Raw genomic sequence first — 22593 nt, 5'->3', positions numbered from 1 at the left:
GAGCAAGACATTGTGGTCCGCAACGGGGCTGGTTATCTTTTTGTAGTCCGTGATTGACTGTAGACCCCTGACACATACCTCTTGTGTCTGAGCCGTTGAATTGCGACTCTACTTTGTCTTTATACTAACGCTTAGCTTGTTTCATTGCCTTGTGGGGGGAATAGCTGCACTGTTTGTATTCGGACATGTTTCCAGGCGCCTTGCCCTATTAAAAGTCGTGGTTCGCCCTTTCAGTTTTGCGCGAATGCTGCCATCAATCCACGGTTTCTGTTTTGGGAAGGTTTTAAGTAGTCGCTGTGGTTACAACATCACTGATGCACTTGCTAATAATCTCACTCACCGAATCAGCGTATTCGTCAATGTTGTTGTTTGACGCACTGCGGAACATATTCCAGTCCACGTGATCGAAGCAATCTTGAAGCGTGGAATCAAATTGGTCGGACCAGCGTTGAACAGACCTGAGCACGGGTGTTTCCTTTTTTAGTATCTGTCTATTGGCTGGGAGCAGCAACATTGAGTCATGGTCAGATTTTCCGAAAGGAGGCGGGGAAGGGCTTTGTATGCGGCGTGGAATTTTGAATAACAATGATCCAGGGTTTTGCCAGCCCGGGTTGCGCATTCGATATGCTGATAAAATGTAGGAAGTCTTGTTCTCAGGTTAACTTGGTTTAACCTGTTTTGGGCAGGGGGCAACATTTTCACTTTTGGATAAATAGCGTGCCCAAACAGAACTTCCTCCTACTCTGTCCCAGATCCTAATATATGCATATTATTATTAGTTTTGAATAGTAAACACTCTGAAGTTTCTAAAACTGTTTGAATCATGTCTGTGAGTGTAACATAACTTATTTAGCAGGCAAGACCAAGAGGACAAACCATTCAGATTTTCTTATTTTGAAGTCACTGTCTTTTCAATATGGTTTTATGGGGAATCCAGAATTCGAATCAACTTTCCTGCAGTTTTTACCGCTTCCACTGGATGTCACCAGTTTGTAGAAAGTGGTTGAGATTTTTCCTTTGTGTAATGAAGAAGTACCATAGCTCAGAACTAACGTCACTTCATGTGTACCTTTTAATAGAGGCGCGTAACCAGAAAAGTAGCGTCAGTTTGTTTTGCTCCTGTATTGAACACAGATCATCCCTTCTTCAATTTGATCGATTATATACGTTTAGAAATATCAAAAGTTGTATTACAAAAGTAGTTTGAAATGTTTTTGGCAAAGTTTACAGCTAACTTTTGAGATATTTTGTAGCAACGTTGTGTAAGTTGGAAGCAGTGTTTTTCTGGATCAAACGGGCCAAATAAATGGACATTTTGGATATACAGTAGGGAGAACAAGTATTTGAAACACTGCCGATATTGCAGGTTTTCCTACGTACAAAGCATGTATGGTCTGTAATTTTTATAATAGGTACACTTCAACTGTGAGAGACGGAATCAAAAAGAAAATCCAGAAAATAAACTTGTATGATTTTTAAGTAATTAATTTTCATTTTATTGCATGACATAAGTATTTGATACATCAGAAAAGCAGAAATTAATATTTTGTACAGAAACCTTTGTTTGCAATTACAGAGATCATACGTTTTCTGTAGTTCTTGACCAGGTTTGCACACACTGCAGCAGGGATTTTGGCCCACTCCTCCATACAGACCTTTTCCAGATCCTTCAGGTTTCGGGGCTGTCGCTGGGCAATACGGACTTTCAGCTCCCTCCAAAGGTTTTCTATTGGGTTCAGGTCTGGAGACTGGCTAGGCCACTCCAGGACCTTGCGATGCTTTTTACGGAGCCACTCCTTAGTTGCCCTGGCTGTGTCTTTCGGGTCGTTGTCATGCTGGAAGACCCAGCCACGACCCATCTTCAATGCTCTTACAGAGGGAAGGAGGTTGTTGGCCAAGATCTCGCGACACATGGCCCCATCCATCCTCCCCTCAATACGGTGCAGTGGTCCTGTCCCCTTTGCAGAAAAGCATCCCCAAAGAATGATGTATCCACCTCCATGCTTCACGGTTGGGATGGTGTTCTTGGGGTTGTACTCATCCTTCTTCTTCCTCCAAACACGGCGAGTGTAGTTTAGACCAAAAAGCTCTATTTTTGTTTCATCAGACCACATGACCTTCTCCCATTCCTCCTCTGGATCATCCAGATGGTCATTGGCAAACTTCAGACGAGCTTGGACATGCGCTGGCTTGAGCAGGGGGACCTTGCGTGAGCTGCAGGATTTTAATCCATGACGGCGTAGTGTGTTATTAATGGTTTTCTTTGAGACTGTGGTCCCAGCTCTCTTCAGGTCATTGACCAGGTCCTGCTGTGTAGTTCTGGGCTGATCCCTCACCTTCCTCATGATCATTGATGCCCAACGAGTTGAGATCTTGCATGGAGCCCCAGACCGAAGGTGATTGACCATCATCTTGAACTTCTTCCAGTTTCTAATAATTACGCCGACAGTTGTTACCTTCTCACCAAGCTGCTTGCCAATTGTCCTGTAGCCCATCCCAGCATTGTGCAGTTCTACAATTGTATCCCTGATGTCCTTATACATCTGTCTGGTCTTGGCCATTGTCGAGAGGTTGGAGTCTGTTTGATTGAGTGTGTGGACAGGTGTCTTTTATACAGGTAACGAGTTCAAACAGGTGCAGTTAATACAGGTAATGAGTGGAGAACAGGAGGGCTTCTTAAAGAAACACTAACAGGTCTGTGAGAGCCGGAATTATTACTGGTTGGTAGGTGATCAAATACTTATGTTCTGCAATAAAATGAAAATGAATGATTTAAAAATCAGACAATATGATTTTATGGATTTTTGTTTTAGATTCCGTCTCTCACAGTTGAAGTGTACCTATGATAAAAATTACAGACCTCTACATGCTTTGTAAGTAGGAAAACCTGCAAAATCGGCAGTGTATCAAAATGACCACAAAATTACCATTTGTGATGTTTATGGGACATATAGGAGTGCCAACAAAAGAAGCTTGTCAAAGGTAAGGCATGATTTATATTTTATTTCTGCGTTTTGTGTTGCGCCTGCAGAGTTGAAATATGCTGCTCTCTCATTGTTTACTGTTGTGCTATCATCAGAAAATAGCATCTTATGCTTTCGCCAAAAAGCCTTTTTGAAATCTGACATGTTGGCTTGATTCACAACGAGTGTAGCTGTAATTTGTTATCTTGCCTGTGTAATTTAATGAAAGTTAGATTTTTATAGAAATGTATTTGAATTTGGCGCTCTACATTTTCCCTGGCTATTGGCCATGTGGGACGCAAGCGTCCCACCTACCCCAGAGAGGTTAAATCCCCAGCTACAATAAATGCAGCCTCAGGATGTATTGTTTTACAGTTTACATAGAGTCCGGTGAAGTTCTTTCAAGGCCGACGAGGTATCTGCACTGCTGTGACTATAATAGAAGAGAATTCTCTTGGAAGATAATGCTCTCGGCATTTGATTGTAAGGAATTCTAGATCAGGTGAAAAAAAGGACTTGAGTTCCCGTATATTGTTGTGATTACACCAGGAGTCGTTAATCATAAGGCATACACCCCCACCCTTCTTCTGACCAGAGAGATGTTTGTTTCTGTTGCACGAAGAAACCTTGGTGGCCATCAAGATGACACCGACAGAGATGGTCGCCTCACCAACGGTCAAGCATGGTGGTGGTCGTGTGATGGTTTGGGGATGCTTTGCTTCCTGCTGAAGGGAGGAAGGCTCATAATAATGGCTGGAACGGAGTAAAGGGAATGGCATCTGTGATAGTAAAATTACATATTTACCTGGTTTGTTTTGATATTAATAGTAAGCATATAATACTTAACAAATAGGACATTTCTGTTCTGTTTAAGTCTGTGTTTTCATGGACTCCACTCTATTTCCCTGCAGCTAATCTGGGAGTATGGTCACTGGAGATGGCTTGAGCTGAAAATGTGTTAAAAACTGCATTACATAGACAAGATGTGGTGGGCGTAATCAAAATAGAGATAGCCAGAAGGAGTTTAGAACAATTCCTTATTGTCTTAAAATCATCTTTGCATCTGGAAGCTAAGCCAGGTTGGGGTAAAGACAACAACCCACGTGCAGATATAACGACAGGATGAACCCAGAGTGGCTTATGATGCTCCTTGGACTGCATGAGAGGGGGTTGAACCAACAATGACTGAGAATTGTTAGTGTCAGCTATACAGTGGCTTGCGAAATTATTCACCCCCTGTGGCATTTTTCCTATTTTGTTGCCTTACAACCTGGAATTAAAATTGATTTTGGGGGGAGTTGTAGCATTTTACTTCAACAACATTCCTACCACTTTTCTATTGTGAAACAAACAAGAAATAAGACCCCAAAAAACAGCAAACTTGAGCGAGCATAACTATTCACCCCCCCCTCCACCAAAGTCAATACTTTGTCGAGGCACCTTTTGCAGCAATTACAGCTGCAGTCTCTTGGGGTATGTCTCTATAAACTTGGCACATCTATCCACTGGGGTTTTTGTCCATTCTTCAAGGCAAAACTGCTCCAGCTCATTCAAGTTGGATAGGTTTCACTGGTGTACAGCAATCTTTAAGTCATACCACAGATTCTCAATTGGATTGAGGTCTGGGATTTGACTAGGCCATTCCAGGACATTTAAATATGTCCCCTTAAACCACTCAAGTGTTGCTTTATCTGTATTCTTAGGGTCATTGTCCTGCTGGAAGGTGAATCTCCGTCCCAGTCTCAAATCTCTTGAAGACAAACAGGTTTCCCTCAAGAATTTCCCTGTATTTAGCACCATCCATCATTCTTTAAATTCTGACCAGTTCCCAGTCCCTGCCAATGAAAAACATCCCCACAGCATGATGCTGCCACCACTATGCTTCTCTGTGGAGATGATGTTCTCAGGGTGATGGGAGGTGTTGGATTTGCCCCAGACATAGCGATTTCCTTGATGGTTAAAAAGCTAAATTTTAGTGTCGTCTGACCAGAGAATCTTTTTATATATTGTGGCAAAGAAGGGGGTCGAGTGATAAATGGCAGATATGTGAGAGCAGAACTAATAAACGGGCTCTGCCCGATCACTAAAATGGTCACCCCTGTGAGAACTACAGATCACAAAATGGCCGACCCCAAAACTACAAGTCCCAGAAGCAAGGGGAACCCTCAGAAGGTGGAGCCGACACACAGATAAAGGGTCAAGAAAAAACAGGAAGAGAGAGAGAGTGCTGGAAGGATCTATGAACAATAGAGAAAGAGACAATAGAGATTGGCTGGATTTACTGTGTATGAGCTGGATTGTTTTGGACTTACCTGTTGGTGTTTGGACCTGGACCTACCGAGAACCCGATTCGTGTACCGAACCCTGCTATCCTTGACCTCGCCTACGGCCTGGGTGGACCAGGACGGAGAAACAAACACACAGGTACTGTCCTGTTCGAAAGAACTCTCATTCTTGGGTGATTTGGTGACAGTTTACCACTTAATTTGTGACAAACGCTCCTAACCTTGAAGAGGTTTGCCACAATATGTTTTGGGAGTGTTTGCTTATTTTTTACTTTAAAACTTCTTAGGGCTAGGCCCCTAATTTCTCAGTTTCTGCCTGAATGACGTGCCTAAAGTAAACTGCTTGTAGCTCAGGCCCTGAAGCCAGGATATGCAAAACACTTTTAAGTTTGCAGAAATGTTAAAAATAATGTAGGAGAATATAACTCAATAAATATTGTAGGAGAAAATCCAAAGAGAAACCAACCAGAAACGTATAAGTTTTAGTACAGGGACACAGTTTTGGAAATGTGTGTTTGCCCACGCCAAGAAGATAGTATGCACCTGCTAAAATCGGTTTCCTATTGAACATACTTCATTCCGCAAAAAAATATTATAGTTTGATTACATTTTAGGGTATCTGAAGAGTAAATAGTATTTTGACTTGTTGAAACAAAGTTTAGGGGCAGATTTTCAGATTCCTTTATCTGCATGTTGAACAAGTCGATTACTCAAATCGATGGCGCCAACTAAACTGACTTTTTGGGATATAAAGAAGGATTTTATCTAACAAAACGACACTACATGTCATAGCTGGGACATTTTGGATGACAAATCAGAGGAAGAATGTAAGTGAATATATAATTGTTATGGCAACAGCCATTTTCTCTCTCTCGCCTATGGAAGAAGCTACATTCCGGTTGAAATATTATCGATTATATTTTGTAAAAACAACCTGAGGAATGATTATAAAAACATTTTACATCTTTCTACGCACTTTACGGATACTATTTGGAATTTCTGTCTGCGATGACGTATTGAAATCTGACACGCCAGGTGGATTAACAACAAGCTAAGCTGTGTGACGCTATATTGCAATTGTGATTTCATGAAAATTAAATATTTTTTTGTAATTTATTTGAATTTGGATAATATAGAAATAAACACTTCTTTGAATAGTTTGAATCATCATTGAAATAATTAATCGATATTAAATAAAGATGATTGTTTGAAGAAATGAGCAAATCTCTCTCAGTACTACATTTCGTCGACACAAACACATGGGAACCATGTATTTGATACCATTCCACTTATTCCAACGATGACCACGAGCCCATCCTCCACAATAAAGGTGCCACCAACCTCCTGTGGTGACAATATTAGCCTATCACTTGTGAATTATATATTTGTGTCTGGGAAATTCGAAGCATTATCTAGTGCTTACCAAATTGTGAACGAGAGACTGATGAAATGTGTAAAGCCAGCGCAAAAAAAAACAAAGTAGAGCTCACACCTTTCATGCTACTTTTTTAAAACCATCATTAGAGTCTCATCATGCAACCATAGAATGTATGAAAAATCAAAACATATAGCCCAACATTTAAGCTCAGCAAAAAATAAACGTTCCTTTTTCAGGACCCTGTCTTTCAAAGATTATTCGTAAAGAATGCAAATAACATCACAGATCTTCTGTGTAAAGTGTTTAAACACTGTTTCTTATGCTTGTTCAATGAACCATAACAATTAATTAACATGCACCTGTGGAACGGTCGCTTAAGTCGACCCCCTACTTTTTCGAACATTCTGTTAAAAATCGCGCAACATTTCAGCGTCCTGCTACTCATGCCAGGAATATAGTATATGCATATGATTAGTATGTGTGGATAGAAAACACTCTCACGTTTCTAAAACTGGTTAAATCACGGCTGTGACTATATAACAGAGCGTGTGTTTCATCGAAAAGAGCAAGAAAAACTGGTCACTGAAAACTGGAAAAAATATCCATGCGCCAATTGCATGTATTATTTAAGGGACACCAAATTAAATGGTGCTGAGATTGCTTCCACACGATGTCGCCAGTCTTGTCAATTTCCTGGGAGTTATTTCTTGGTCAAATAAAGGAGAGACCCCATTCCATCCGGTCTCCGACAGGAAGTTTTGGAAGAGAGATTTCCGAACATGTTTTATATTTTATTTCTGCTATTTGTGTAGCGCCGGCTTCGCTAATTATTTTGTTTACGTCCCCTTCAGTTATTTTGGGGTGTTGCATGCTATCAGATAATAGCTTCTCATGCTTTCGCCGAAAAGCATTTTTAAAATCTGACTTGTTGGCTAGATTCACAACGAGTGTAGCTTTAATTCAACACCCTGCATGTGTGTTTTAATGAACGTTTGCGTTTTAACGAGTACTATTAGCATTTAGCGTAGCGCATTTGCTTTTCCAGGTGTCTAGATGAGACGCTTGCGTGTCAGGTCGACGTAAGAGGACCCTAACAGTCTACAGATGGTATGCAATCAAGGTCACAGCTATGAAAACTTAAGACCCTACAGAAGCCTTTCTACTGACTCTGAAAAACACCAAAAGAAAGATGCCCAGGGTCCCTGCTCATCTGCGTGAATGTGCCTTAGGCATGATGCAAGGAGGCGTGAGGACTGCAGATGTGGCCAGGGCAGAAAATTGCAATGTCCGTACTGTGAGACGCCTAATACAGCGCTACAGGGAGACAGGACGTACAGCTGATCATCCTCACAGTGGCAGCGCATGTGTAACAACACCTGCACAGGATCAGTACATCTGAACATCACACCTGCGGGACAGGTACAGGGAGGCAACAACAACTGCCTGAGTTACACCAGGAAGGCAAAATCCCTCCGTCACTGCTGAGACTGTCTGCAATAGGCTGAGAGAGGCTGGACTGAGGGCTTGTAGGCCTGTTGTAAGGAAGGTCCTCACCAGACATCACCGGCAACAATGTCGCCTATGGGCACAAACCCACCGTCGCTGTACCAAACAGGACTGTCAAAAAGTGCTCTTCACTGACGAGTTGCGGTTTTGTCGCACCATGGGTGATGGTCGTCTTCACGTTTATCGTCGAAGGAATGAGCGTTACACCGAGGCCTGTACTCTGGTGTGGGATCGATTTGGAGGTGGAGGGTCCATCATGGTCTAGCGTGGTGTGTCACAGCATCATCGGACTGAGCTTGTTGTCATTTTAGGCAATCTCAATAATGTGCGTTACAGGGAAGAAATCTTCCTCCCTCTTTGCGGTACCCTTCCTGCAGGCTCATCCTGACACGGCCCTCCAGAATGACAATGCCACCAGCCATGCTGCTCGTTCTGTAAGTGATTTCCTGCAAGACAGGAATATCAGTGTTCTGCCATGGCCAGCGAAGAGCCCGGAACTCAAACCCATTGAGCATGTCTGGGACCTGTTGGATCGGAGGGTGAGGGCTAGGGCTTTTCCCCCAGAAATGTCTGGGAACTCACAGGTGCCTTGGTGGAAGAGTTGGGTAACATCTCACAGCAAGAACTGGCAAATCTGGTGCAGTCCATAAAGAGGAGATGCACTGCACTACTTAATGAAGCTGGAAACCACACCAGATTGTTACTTTTGACCCCCCCCCTTTTGTTCAGGAACACATTATTCCATTTCTGTTAGTCACATGTCTGTGGAACTTGTTCAAACAGATATTTACACATGTTAAGTTTGATGAAAATAAATGCAGTTGACATGGAGAGGATTTTTCTTTTTTGAGTTTAGCTCACAACTAAAGTTTCATAAATAACTCTAAATTAAGCATGTAGGAGTACCTGTTCCTTTGTTAATAGCCACGTGAGCAGTCCCTCAAATACTTTGGAAAAAATATAATTTCTATTTTATTCAGGTATGTTCAATTGTATTCTTCATTCTATAACAAAAATAGCAAATAATGCCATGAAATTCTAAGCAAATCTTGTCTGCTAAATGAACTACCACTCCCTCAACATGATCAAGACAAAGGAAATTATTGTGGACTACAGAAAAAGGAGGTGCGAGCACGTCCCCATTCTCATCGGGCTGTAGTGGAGCAGGTTGAGAGCTTCAAGTTCCTTGGTGTCCAAATAACTAACAAACTATCATGGTCAACACCAAGACAGTTGTGAAGCGGGCACGACAATGCCTATTCCCCCTCAGGAGACTGAAAAGTTTTGGCATGGGTCCTCAGATCCTCAAAAAGTTCTACAGCTGCACCATCACCGTCTGGTATGGCAACTGCTCGGCCTCCGACTGCAAGGCACTACAGAGGGTAGTGCGTACGGACCAGTACATCACTGGGGCGAAGCCACAGGCCACTCAGGACCTCTTTTCCAGTCAGTGTCAGAGGAAGGCCCAAAGGAAGGCACAACAAATTGCCAAGGATTCCAGGCACATCTAGTCATAGACTGTTTTCTCTGCACGGCAAGCCTTTGTCAAAATGGCTTCTTAACAGCTTCAACTGCCTATCCATAAGACTCTTGAACAGTTAATCAAAAACTCAACTTTTTACAAAAACTACACAGGATGACATTTTAAGGCTCAAATAAAATTGTATTTATCACATGCACTGAGTACAACAGTGAAATGCTTACTTACAATTTCCTGCAGGGAAATCAGGTGCAGGAGAGCAGAATTGGGTAGCAAAACGGAGCCCTTTATTACGGCGAACAGACACATGGCACTAAGAACAATAAACAAATACGGCTTGACATAACCCGGCGCAAACCAGTCTGACGTGCACATACACATAACAACAAACAATTCCACACACATACATGGGGGAACAGAGGGTTAAATACACGTGTGCGGGTACAACCAGGTGTGCGGCAAAACAAGACAAATCAAATGGAAAATAAAAAGTGGATCGGCGATGGCTAGAAGACCGGTGACGTCGAACGCCGCCCGAACAAGGAGAGGAACCGACTTGGGAGGAAGTCGTGACAATATACAGGTGGTACCTGTACCGAGTCAATGTGCAGGGGTATAGGTTAGTTGAAGTAATTGAGGTGATATGCACATGTACATAGGTAGGGGTAAAGTGACTATGCATAGATAATAAACAGCGAGTAGCAGTAGTGTAAATAGTCCAGGGTAGCTATTTGATTAGCTGTTCAGCTGTGTTATGGCTTGGAGGTAGAAGCTGTTAAGAAGCCTTTTGGACCTATACTTGGCACTCCGGTACCGCTTGCAATGTGGTAGGTATAGAGGTCCTCTTCACGACTGTCCTGGTGTGTTTGGACCATGATAGTTTGTTGGTGATGTGCACACCAAGGAACTTGAAGCTCTCGACCTGCATGTGACTACAATTTGATTTGATTTTGATTTGATTTGTAAAAGGTCCTTAAAGCTAACATAAAAACAAAAAGGCATCACAGAAGTTATCCATCTTCAAATGAGTATTTAACCCACATATCTCTATTAAAAATGTTATTTCCGAGGCCTGTCTTCAGAGAATGCTAATGGTGATGGCCATAATCATTATTAAAATGGATCCACAGTGCTTATAAAATATATTAAAGTGTCTTGGCTTCTACCTTCATGCTAGCAACATGCATAAATTATGCTTTTGAATAAATCATGCATTCAAGCAAATGTAGGACTGGACCAAAAGTTTGAGTTACTTACTTACCACACATCAGATCTGGATTTGAGTAGATCTGAATCTGTGAAAGTATATTTTGCATTGACATTTATCTTGTTGTATTGTCATCAGTTTGCTATGTTCCTAGGGAGAGAACAACACTCAATGTTAGATGAATTTAATAAATGTCAATCTCCTTGAGAAGCAAAATTACGTTCTGCCAGCCATGCCAATTACATAGCCATTCATACTCACTTAAACCCATGACACACTGTAGATCGTAATAAGGGGGCTCTTACAGAAGGACCCACACACCATGATAACCCCAAACTATAACAACTATTTAATTTACAAACAAGCAAACTATGGCATATCATATAATGAAGCGGTGTGGCAGTGAAAACAGTACAGGGGTTAAGCACACACAAACAGGCTAACCAACTCCATGGGAGGGAACATGCAATAAATACTGTATATACAGATAGATTATCAAGACACAGAACTCAGGGTGCCCACGGGCTGGCATACCGGTGTTGCCCATACAGATCTGCCCGTAACTGGTAATACTAATCAGACTGTTTTACCATCAGCATTAACTGATTATGCATCCAGTATGTGTCAGCTAGGGAAGATAAATTGAATGGAGGATATCTCTCTCTGTATCTGAATCTCTCTGTCTACCTCTCCTTCTATCTTTTCTTTTCCCTCTTTCCCTCTCCCTCGCTTTCATAAAGGAAGTCAGAGGTATGAGGCTTTATTTTGGGGAGGTATGATACTGCTTACGCCTTTCAAACGCATGGGAGGCTTTTTCAACAATTCTTTAATACTCCACAAACAATGAGAAGGACCTCTCTGTTTGTTTGTTTCTTAATTATCACAATGTGAATCTCATTCACATAGATTCATTTCAATCCATTCAGCCAAGAAGACAGTCAGACATGCAAGCACCTCAGTTGAATAATTGAGTGTAAGTTTCACAAAAGCATCCATCTCTACTTTCGAATGACACATAATATGTCATACTATACAGTATGTGTTTGGGCCCATTGTAAACAGTCAAAAGCACAAGTACATCAATAACAAAACAACTTGTTTTCTCTACATTCTATTTCCACTTTATTCTGAATAACAAAGGAAACACCTATAAATAGTTTGACATTTTTTTTATGCAAAGTTGTTGTTTTTGCACATTATCACCTTTATTACAGTAAATTGAGAATTACTGTATTGGTATGGTTTATTTCCTTCAAAAAAATAGCCAGAAAGGTAAAACAAAAAAAATGAAAAACCTGATTTGTTGCATGGTTGCCGTGTGAGACTTCTCAGACAGTGAGAATTGTCTGTGGTATTGAGCTCCACTGTCCAAGAGGATGAGGGCAAAGGTGTCATGCCCATAAGGGGCACAAGGAAACATGCCCCATAGGATTTGTCCAGTTTATTTACGTTTTCAGATGTTAAATTAATTACTAAACTTAATTTTTAAGCCCAAAGATGTCCTACGTCAGTGGAGGAGTGACAGAGTGTTTGGTTTGATTTTCGCTGTCGGTGATGGCCAGGACTCGCAGGTATGTTTGTAAATTAATTTGATCAAGCTCTGTCGCCTATTCATTCCTTATTAATAAATAAATACAACTAAAATGTATTGTTTGTCTGTAATACTAGCCACCTAGCAATTTTATGAAGTTGGCTTTAACTAACCAGCTAGATATAGTAGGTTCCCAATTTCCGAACCTCATAACTAACTTTCAAGCCATTTCAAGCTATCAATCAAGTTATTGTAGCTTGTCTATCTTAGCTGGCATGCCTGCTGGCAAGAAAACATTTTATTTTATTTACCTTATTTAACTAGGCAAGTCAATTAAGAAAAAAATTGTATTTTCAATGACAGCCTAGGAACAGTGGGTTAACTGCCTTTTGCAGGGGCAGGATTTGAACTTGCAACCTTTTGGTTACTAGTCCAACACTCTAACCACTAGGCTACCCTGCTGCCCCAGATGACACTATAAACCAGTGTGGCAGTTGTACTAAACTGCTAAGGCACAAAAGTTCTCAAAAGAATCAATGTGCATCGATAATTAAAATTTCAATTGAACAGTTGAGTACAAGAATTATGCTTAGATAACCTATGCAGAAAAAATAGACAGAGAATTAGACTAGGCTCTAGATTGCAAGAAATAACCTTTTTCAGGTGTTTTAAAAATTCAAAATTCTTTGACTTCCACTCCCTCCTTCTTCACGTACTTTGTGCCCCCTCTAAAATAATGGGTGCATGACGCCCCTGAAAGGGAGGACAGTCGTTGGGCTGTGAGAGGACTACACCTCTCCTTCCATCCATCACTCCTGCCAAGGCCCTGCCAGAGAGCCTGTCTACCCACCTAGATGTCTCTCTCCTCCTTCTCAATCTTTCTTTCTCTCTATATACCCCTCTCCTTAACACTTAACACTTATTTTTCTCTTCCCCCCTCTCTCTCATTTTTCTGTAACTCTAACCCTCTCCTTTCTATCTTTCTTTTTTTCTCCCTCTTTCTCCCTCTTTCACTCTCCCTCTATTGCTCTCCTCCTTCCTCATGATGGATGATGCAGCCGCCTCCAATTCTCTAAATATGAGCGAGAGGAGGAGGAGAGGGAAGATGAGCCATAAGGACATAGCTGCCAGTCAGTCAGACAGGCAGTCAGTGTGGGAGCCTCCTCCAGGGGACGTGCCTGCCCCCTGCCATAGAAGAGGAGGCAAGGCATATGGGTGTGTCTAAACTGGGACCATGAAGTGTGCAGTCTATAGCGGTCCCTGCCATGAGTGTCACTCCTGTCATCTCTGGTATTAATACATTTATCAGTGCTGAGCTTATGTTCTGCAGGTGTGATCTAAAACTCAACAGATTGTCAACGTCTTACATTGGGCTTAAAGGTGGTTTATATTAAGTGCACATGGGGTAAACTTGAGGGATAATCTAAAGGCACAGAAATCTACTGATGCCCTCCCCTCGCTTTGCACACCCGTCTGAGTTGAAAAGTTTGGTGACTTATGTAAAGTTGTAAACATTGCTCACTGTATAGTTGTGAGGTGTCAGGGGGAAAGGGCCTGTGAGCGGTGCTGCTGAGCTAAATCTAATTGAAAAGGCGAGTTGCCTCCAGGTTTCTGTTCTCTCTTCTTAGTATCAAACTCTCATTAAATAACTCTTTCCACAGGTACTATCTCCTCTCCCGCACTGTACAATTTACTGATCATTTTTTTCCCAATTTACTGTCCACAACTCTTCAGCTCCTTCTCTCTCATTTCATTCGATAGCCAGTGTTACTAAATCACCACTCTAAGGACTGCAAACAGATTGCATGGAACATATTGCCTTTGGAGACAAAATTATATCCCAATTGTTTCATTCTGAACAGAACCACTATTACTTTTGTTACGTTCCATTGTTCCGACCAACATAATGTAGTTCTGAGCCAGTTCGAACCCCAGAAAAGTACTGGTTTATATCGTTCCTTTCTGTTCCATTTAGACCCTGTGAAATCAACATAGTTGTTTCGTTGAGCTAATTAAATAACTCCAACAATCAGCGTGAATAGAGCAGCTTGGACAGGGCAAGTGTAGGGTGCAAAATGCTAAATAAGTTTTCTGCTTGGAGTGAAAGAGAGGGGTGCACATGGACGAGGCTTGGCTTAAAGCACTGGGCATCATAATATGATGTGCATTATAATGTGTTTGGGATATTAGTATATTTTGCGCCACAAAAGGAGTTATTTATATTTTACAGTGTTCTTGTAATAAGATTTATATTGGAAAAATATCCCACGCCTTAAAAGTACGCATTGGAGTGCATACATCCACTATCAGACGTCAAGATATAAACTCGCCAGTTGCCAGACACTTTACAGAACAAAATCACTCGATGAATGAATTGCGGTGAGTCAGGATATAAAAAGTTAATTAACAACGCAGAGTTATGATAACAAATTACTCCAAAGAGAAGTCATGTGGATGTTTAAATTAAATTGTGTATCGCCACATGGTTTAACGTCTTGGTGACAGGGGGGCAGCATTGAGTAGCTTGAATAAATAAGGTGCCCAGAAAAAACTGCCTGCTACTCTGTCCCAGATGCTAATATATGCATATTATTAGTAGTATTGGATAGAAAACACTCTGAAGTTTCTAAAACTGTTTGAATGATGTCTGTGAGGTATAACAGAACTCATACGGCAGGTGAAAACCTGAGACAAATCCAACCAGGAAGTGGGAAATCTGAGGTTTGTACTTTCATTTAAGTGATTGCCTATCCAATATGCTTCGTCTATGGGGCCAGATTTCACTTCCCAAGGCTTCCAGCAGATGTCAACAGTCTTTAGAAAGGCCCGTTCCTTCTTTTTCCTCTAATGAATACGCTATTGTCCGGTTGGAACTTGAGCGTGCATAACTATTCACCCCCCAAAGTCAATACTTTGTAGAGCCACCTTCTGCAGCATTTACAACTGCAGGTCTCCTGGGGTATGTCTCTATAAGCTTGGCACATCTAGCCACTGGGATTTTTGCCCATTCTTCAAGGCAAAACTGCTCCAGCTCCTTCAAGTTGGATGGGTTCCACTGGTGTACAGCCATCTTTAAGTCGTACCACAAATCCTCAATTGGATTGCGTTCTGGGCTTTGACTAGGCCATTCCAAGACATTTAAATGTTTCTCCTTAAGGGGCTAGGGGGCACAAGGAGTTCCTAAAAGGGAACACCCCCTCTCATTCAGCTGAAAAAAATATTATTTAGAAATATTTAACTTTCACACATTAACAAGTCCAATACAGCAAATGAAAGATAAACATGTTGTTAATCTACCCATCGTGTCCGATTTAAAAAAAAAAAAAATGTTTTACAGTGAAAACACAACATATTTTTACGTTAGATGACCACCAAATTCAAAAACACACAGCGATTTTTCACAGTCACAAAAGCATAAATATAGATAAAATGAATCACTAACCTTTGATTATCTCCATCAGATGACACTCATAGGACATCATGTTATACATGTATTGTGTGTTTTGTTCGATAATGTGCATATATATATATTAATATTTTTTAAAAATCAGTTTACATTTGCGCGTTACGTGCAGTAAGGTTTTGATTCCAAAACATCTGGTGATTTTGCAGAAATACTCACAATAAACATTGATAAAATATGCAAGTGTTATTCACAGATTTAAAGATAAACGTATCCTCTATGCAATCGCTGTGTCAGATTTTTTTTTTTACTTTACGGAAAAATAATACGGTGCTCAGAACCCAAAGAAATAGCCGCCATTTTGGCGTCAACAGAAGCTAAAAAAAACACTATAAATATTCACTTACCTTTGAATATCTTCATCAGAAGGCAGTTCCAGGAATCCCAGTTCGACCATAAATGACTGATTTGTTCCATAAAGTTCCAAAAAGCACATAATTTAGCCACTTGTTGTTAGCTTGTTCAGCACAGCATTCAATCCTCAAAAAGCACGAGCAATTCCTCCAGACAAAAACTCAAAACGTTCCGTTACAGGTCGTATAAACAAGTCAAATGATGTATGCAATCCATATTTAGGATGTTTTAAACATTAATCACCAATAAGGTTCCAACCGGAGAATTTCATTGTCTGAAGAAAGGCATTGGAACGCAAGAACACGCTCTCGTGACCGCGCGCAATGAGACCGAGGCTTTCTGTCAGACCACCCACTCAAAGAGGTATTATGAGCCCCACCTTTATAGTAGAATCATACAGCCAGAATCTAAATACGGTGACATATTGTGGAAGCTCTAGGAAGTGCATGCTCATCCATATCTAAATGGACATCCAATGGCACTGTTTTCTAAGTTGAGTTCTCACTTCCTGTTTGGATTTCTTCTCAGGTTTGTGTCTGCCATATGGGTTCTGTTATACTCACAGACATAATTCAAACAGTTTTAGAAACTTCAGAGTGTTTTCTATCCAGCAGTAATAAAAATATGCATATATTCTGGGAATATCTGGGAAAGAGTAGGAGGCAGTTTACTCTGGGCACGCCTTTCATCCAAAAGTGAAAATGCTGCCCCCTAGCCCCATCTTTAAGTCATACCACAAATTCTCAATTGGATTGCATTCTAGGCTTTGACTAGGCCATTCCAAGACATTTAAATGTTTCTCCTTAAACCACTCAAGTGTTGCTTTAGCAGTATGCTTAGGGTCATTGTCCTGCTGGAAGGTGAACCTCCATCCCAGTTTCATATCTCTGGAAGACTGAAACAGGTTTCCCTCAAAAATGTCCTTGTATTTAGCACCATCCATCATTCCTTCAATTCGGACCAGTTTCCCAGTCCCTGCCGATGGAAAAACATCGCAACAGCATGATTCTGCCACCACCATGCTTCACTGCGGAGATGTTGTTCTCGGGGTGATGAGAGGTGTTGGGTTTGCGCCAGACATAGCATTTTCCTTGATGGCCACAATGCTCAATTTTAAGTACTGAGTACCTTCTTCCATATGTTTAAGGAGTCTCCCACATACCTTTTGGCAAACACCAAACGTGTTTGCTTATTTTTTTATTAAGCAATGGCTTGTTTCTGGACACTCTTCCGTGATGCCCAACTATTTGCAGTATACAGCTTAAAGTGGTCCTATGGACAGATACTTCAATCTCTGTTGTGGAGCTTTGAAGCTCCTTCAGGGTTATTAATGCTCTCCTTGCCTGGTCTGTGAGTTTTGGTGGGCGGCCCTCTCTTGGCAGGTTTGTTTTGGTGCCATATTCTTTCTATTTTTTAATAATGGATTTATTGGTGCTCCGTGGGATGTTCAAAGTTTCTGATATGTTTTTATAACCCAACCCTGATCTGAACTTCACAACTTTATCCTTGACCTGTTTGGAGAGCTCCTTGGTCTTCATGGTGCCACTTGCTTGGTGGGGCCCCTTGCTTAGTGGTGTTGCAGACTGGGGCCTTTCAGAGCAGGTGTATATCTACTGAGATCATGTGACAGATCATGTGACACTTAGATTGCACACAGGTGGACTTTATTTATTAACTAATTATGTGACTTCTAAAGGAAATTGGTTGCACTAGATGTTATCTAGGGGCTTCATAGCAAAGGGAGTGAATACATATACACACCACTTTTCCATTTGAAATATTTTTGAATTTTTTTAAACAAGTAATTTTCTTCATTTCACTTCAACAATTTGGACTATTTTGTGTATGTCCATTACATGAAATCCAAATAAAAATCGATTTAAATTACAGGTTGTAATGCAACAAAATAGGAAAAATGCCAATGGGGTGAATACTTTTGCAAGGCACTGTATCTGTTTGAATTGGATCAATCCACGGCATCCGCCTATGTCACACTTCCACATCTGCAGTGATAGGAGACAGAGTTAACTCGGTGTTTGTCAGACCATGAGAAATCCCTAAAATCGTTCTTCTCACAAAATCATCTGTAACGTTCAAACGGTTTGGTCTACAAACTATTATGACTCCTCAATGGAAAGATGAGACTCTCAATTGTGTCAATTGTTTTGACACAGGCCTCAAGACTTGTCTGGTTCCCAGTACCAGTTGAAAAAAAGCAATGGAAGTATTTATGGAGAAAGTTTAGTGCCAACAATATGGGGTTAAATGCATGTAAGAAAATGTATATACATGTAAAAAATGTATTTATATCTTTCCTGATCTTCATTATATCTCTCAGAACAAACAACGTTTAGATTTTTTTGGGGGTACTAGCTATTGTTCAATGTAATAGCAGTAAGGCCAAATAAAAATGTTAATCAAATATAATTTTGGTACCAAATAAAATCCATATATCTAAGTAGAACCCCTAAACTCCCCTCCCCTTGCTTAGACAGGGCTTAGACTCTTATGGGTTAATACATCCAATGTGAAATGTGATAACTACAGTATCCTTAACTATCCTAGAAAACTAGCTGACAGGCAGACACTGGAGCAGTTTCTGAGTGACAAGAGTGAGTGCTTTGCATAAGCACTGTGATGGTGTTTTTTTGTGCTTGAAACATAAAATACATTATTAACTACTTCCCAAATAAATAAATAAAAATGTATTCCGTTTTTAAATCTAGAGATCACTTTTGTTACCGTTTTTTTTTTAATGTTATTTTCCCGGTTTCGGTTCTGTTCCCTGTACTGGTTCCAACCACTGCTGACAAGTGCATATTTGTGAATACTGTCACTGATCTTGACATGTGTCTGATATGTAGCGTTCTGTGCAATATGTAGGATGAAACAGTAAAGTCGATAATGTACACAGAATACCATACAATGTTCTCAGTGGAAAAATGTTCTAAGTGGAAAATCAACCAACTGGTTTTAATGTACAGTAGTTATGTGGGTTAATGTCTACATATATTTGTTCTATGCCCCTGAGTTGCACAATCTCTGATCAGCATGAGAGCAAAACACGTCTCTGCCATGTTCCAGAAAGAACTCTTATTGATGATGTAAGCCCAGGATTGACAGGAATAACCACTTGGGCGACATGCTCTACTCCATGTGCGGTCTCTTATCAAACTTACAGTTTATTTTGAATTATCGTGACTTTCTTTCCCCTGTGTAGACTGATGCAGTGGAGCATTGGAACCAATTTCATCAGTCAAAAACAAGGACCTAATTTACCAGTGTCCCCGGCTCACGGCCTTGAGCAGGAAAAGCTTGTTTAGGCAACGAGCTTAGAGCAAGTCAACCACAGGAGAATTGGTTTGCTTTGTGCATGGTACACACAGCACACAGCATATTTATGTATTTCTCTCCATTTCAATTTGTGAAATATACTGTTCACTGCCTCAGATTCAAAGCGTTGGGTCTAAATTTGAACAACAAACTTCAAAGGTGGGGATTTGTTCCAGGTGCTTAGAGATCCTCTCTCTGGTAATGTTGGAGACGATTGCTTCACAAAACATCTCAAATCAGTATAACAATCTCACACATTTACATAACTGGTATGTGCTGCATTGATGAGCTATGCATTATGTTATGAGGTTTGTGTCTCTTTGAAATGGGTATTTCTTGTGTTCTATCAATTCAAATATACTGTGTATGCGTGTGTTTCTGCTTGTTTGTGTGTGTGTGTGTGTGTGTGTCTGCTTTGAGTGTATATTCTGAGTATTCTCTGTGTGCTTTGCTATCATAGATTCCAAGATGTGTATGCCAGCCCAGCCCAGTGGAAGCAGATAAAGCTGAGTCCTGCATGCCTCCATTCCTCCACTGTTCCACTCCTCCACCGCACAACACACTCCCTCTATATCCCGCGGAACCATCTGCTGTTTTGATAAACTTTGACCTTTGTCTGCCCGCAAGCCCTAGCACGATACCAGGGCATACCTACTGTATCCACCAACATGCCCCACCGGCGCATGCTGCTCAGAGCGAAAGACAAGGGGGTCATGATGTCTCTCTGGTTCGGTACACCCCATCCCCTTCGGCCCCATCGACTGGTTCCATGTCCCTGCAGAGAGCCTTGTTCAGACGTTGCATCCTTTCTTTCTCACCAGCAGCACACAATATATGATTCATGTGTCAGTTTGTGTTGATGTAACCATAGCAGCAAGCCTGGCATTTCACGATTTTAGGGGCAAGGCCATTTGGCGTACAAGAGGTGCCTAATCTACCAGGACATCTGCTAGGTTACCGAGGCCAATTACCAAAATAGTCAATTTAAATTGATTTGAAAACTGAAAAACACTAGCTATTCTGTTAAGTAAAACAAAAGTGTATGTAAATGTACATAAGTAATTAGCCTACATGCCACAACATACAGTTGAAGTCGGAAGTTTACATACACCTTAGCCAAATACATATAAACTCAGTTTTTCACAATTCATGACATTTAATTCTAGTAAAATGTCCCTGTTTTAGGGCAGTTAGGATCACCACTGTATTTTAAGAAGGTGAAAAGTCTAAATAATAGTAGAGAAAAGTATTTGTTTAATCTTTTATTTCATCACATTCCCAGTGGGTCAAAACTTTACATACACTCAATTAGTATTTGGTAGCATTGCCTTTAAATTGTTTAACTTGGGTCAAATGTTTCGGGTAGCCTTCCACAAGCTTCCCACGACAAATTGGGGAAATTTTGGCCCATTCCTCCTGACAGAGCTGGTGTAACTGAGTCAGGTTTGTAGGCCTCCTTGCTCGCACACTCTTTTTCAGTTCTGCCCACAAATTGTCTATGGGATTGAAGTCAAGGCTTTGTGATGGCCACTCCAATACCTTGACTTTGTTGTCCTTTAGCCATTTTGCCACAACTTTGGAAGTTTGTTAGGGTCATTCAGATTGCTTGGCATCTTCACAAGGTCCTTTGCTGTTGTTCTGGGATTGATTTGCGCTTTTCGCACCAAAGTACGTTCATCTCTAGGAGACCCATCTCCTTCCTGATCAGTATGATGCCTGCCTGGTCCCATGGTGTGTTTACTTGCGTACTATTGTTTGTACAGATGAACTTGGTACCTTCAGGCATTTGGAAATTGCTCCCAAGGATGAACCAGACTTGTGTAGGTCTACAATTTTTTTTCTGAGGTCTTGACTGATTTATTTGGATTTTCCCATGATGTCAAGCAAAGAGGCACTGCGTTTGAAGGTAGGCTTTGAAAAACATCCACAAGTACAGCTCCAATTGACTCAAATTATGTCAATTAGCCTATCAGAAGCTTCTAAAGCCATGACATAATTTTCTGGAATTTTCCAAGCTGTTTAACCTTTCTGATCTCCCCATCCGGGATCGTGAATACAGACTCAAGCTCATTACCATAACACAACGTTAACTATTCATGAAAATCGCAAATGAAATGAAATAAATATGCTAGCTCTCAAGCTTAGCCTTTTGTTAACAACACTGTCATCTCAGATTTTCAAAATATGCTTCTCAACCATTGCAAAACAAGCATTTGTGTAACAGTATTGATGGCTAACGTAGCATTTAGCGTAGCATTTAGCGTAGCATTTAGCGTTAGCATTCAGTTGGCAACATTTACACAAAAAAACAGAAAAGCATTCAAATAAAATCATTTACCTTTGAAGAGCTTCAGATGTTTTCAATGAGGAGACTCTCAGATAGCAAATGTTCAGTTTTTCCTGAAAGATTATTTGTTTAGGACAAATCGCTCCGTTTTCTGCGTCACGTTTAGCTACGAAAAAACCCCTGTATCCAGGATTGTGTAAATCTATCAGCAAGCTCATTAGCATAACACAACGTTAACTATTCATGAAAATGGCTAATGAAATTAAATTAATCTATTTGCTCTCTTAGCCTTTTGTTAACAACACTGTCATCTCAGATTTTCAAAATATGCTTTTGAACCATAGCTAAACAAGCATTTGTGTAAGAGTGTTGATAGCCTAGCATTGCATTAAGCCTAGCATTCAGCATGCAACATTTTCCACAAAAAACCATAAAAGCATTCAAATAAAATAATTTACCTTTGAAGAACTTCAGATGTTTTCAATGAGGAGACTCTGTTAGATAGCAAATGTTCCGTTTTTACAAAAAATATTATTTGTGTCGACTAATCACTCCGTTTTGTTCATCACGTTTGGGTAAGAAAAAAAAATATATATATATTTTTTCCAAATTAACTCCATAATATCGACAGAAACATGGCAAACGATGTTTAGAATCAATCCTCAAGGTGTTTTTCACATATCTATCGACGATAAAATCCATCGTGGCAGTTTACTTTCAATTCTGAAGAAATGGAACGCGCATGGACTTACTGATTACGCACACAGGACACCGGGCGGGACACCAGGTAAATGTAGTCTCTTATG

The 22593-nt window shown here is 40.7% G+C and overlaps 1 long non-coding RNA gene across 1 annotated transcript; it reads left to right on the top strand.

The window, feature by feature from the left end:
• The first annotated feature begins 4956 nt into the window (after nt 1-4956).
• Nucleotides 4957-21659, top strand: LOC149985495 (uncharacterized). Its single transcript, XR_016482855.1, has 2 exons — nt 4957-5387; nt 19961-21659. It is a non-coding gene; the product is annotated as an uncharacterized LOC149985495 (long non-coding RNA).
• The last annotated feature ends 934 nt before the right edge of the window (nt 21660-22593 follow it).

This window comes from Oncorhynchus mykiss, chromosome 1 (assembly GCF_057628025.1).
Source record: "Oncorhynchus mykiss isolate SJ-2025 chromosome 1, ASM5762802v1, whole genome shotgun sequence".
Lineage (NCBI taxonomy): Eukaryota > Metazoa > Chordata > Actinopteri > Salmoniformes > Salmonidae > Oncorhynchus > Oncorhynchus mykiss.
This window is presented reverse-complemented; position numbering and strand designations above follow the sequence as displayed.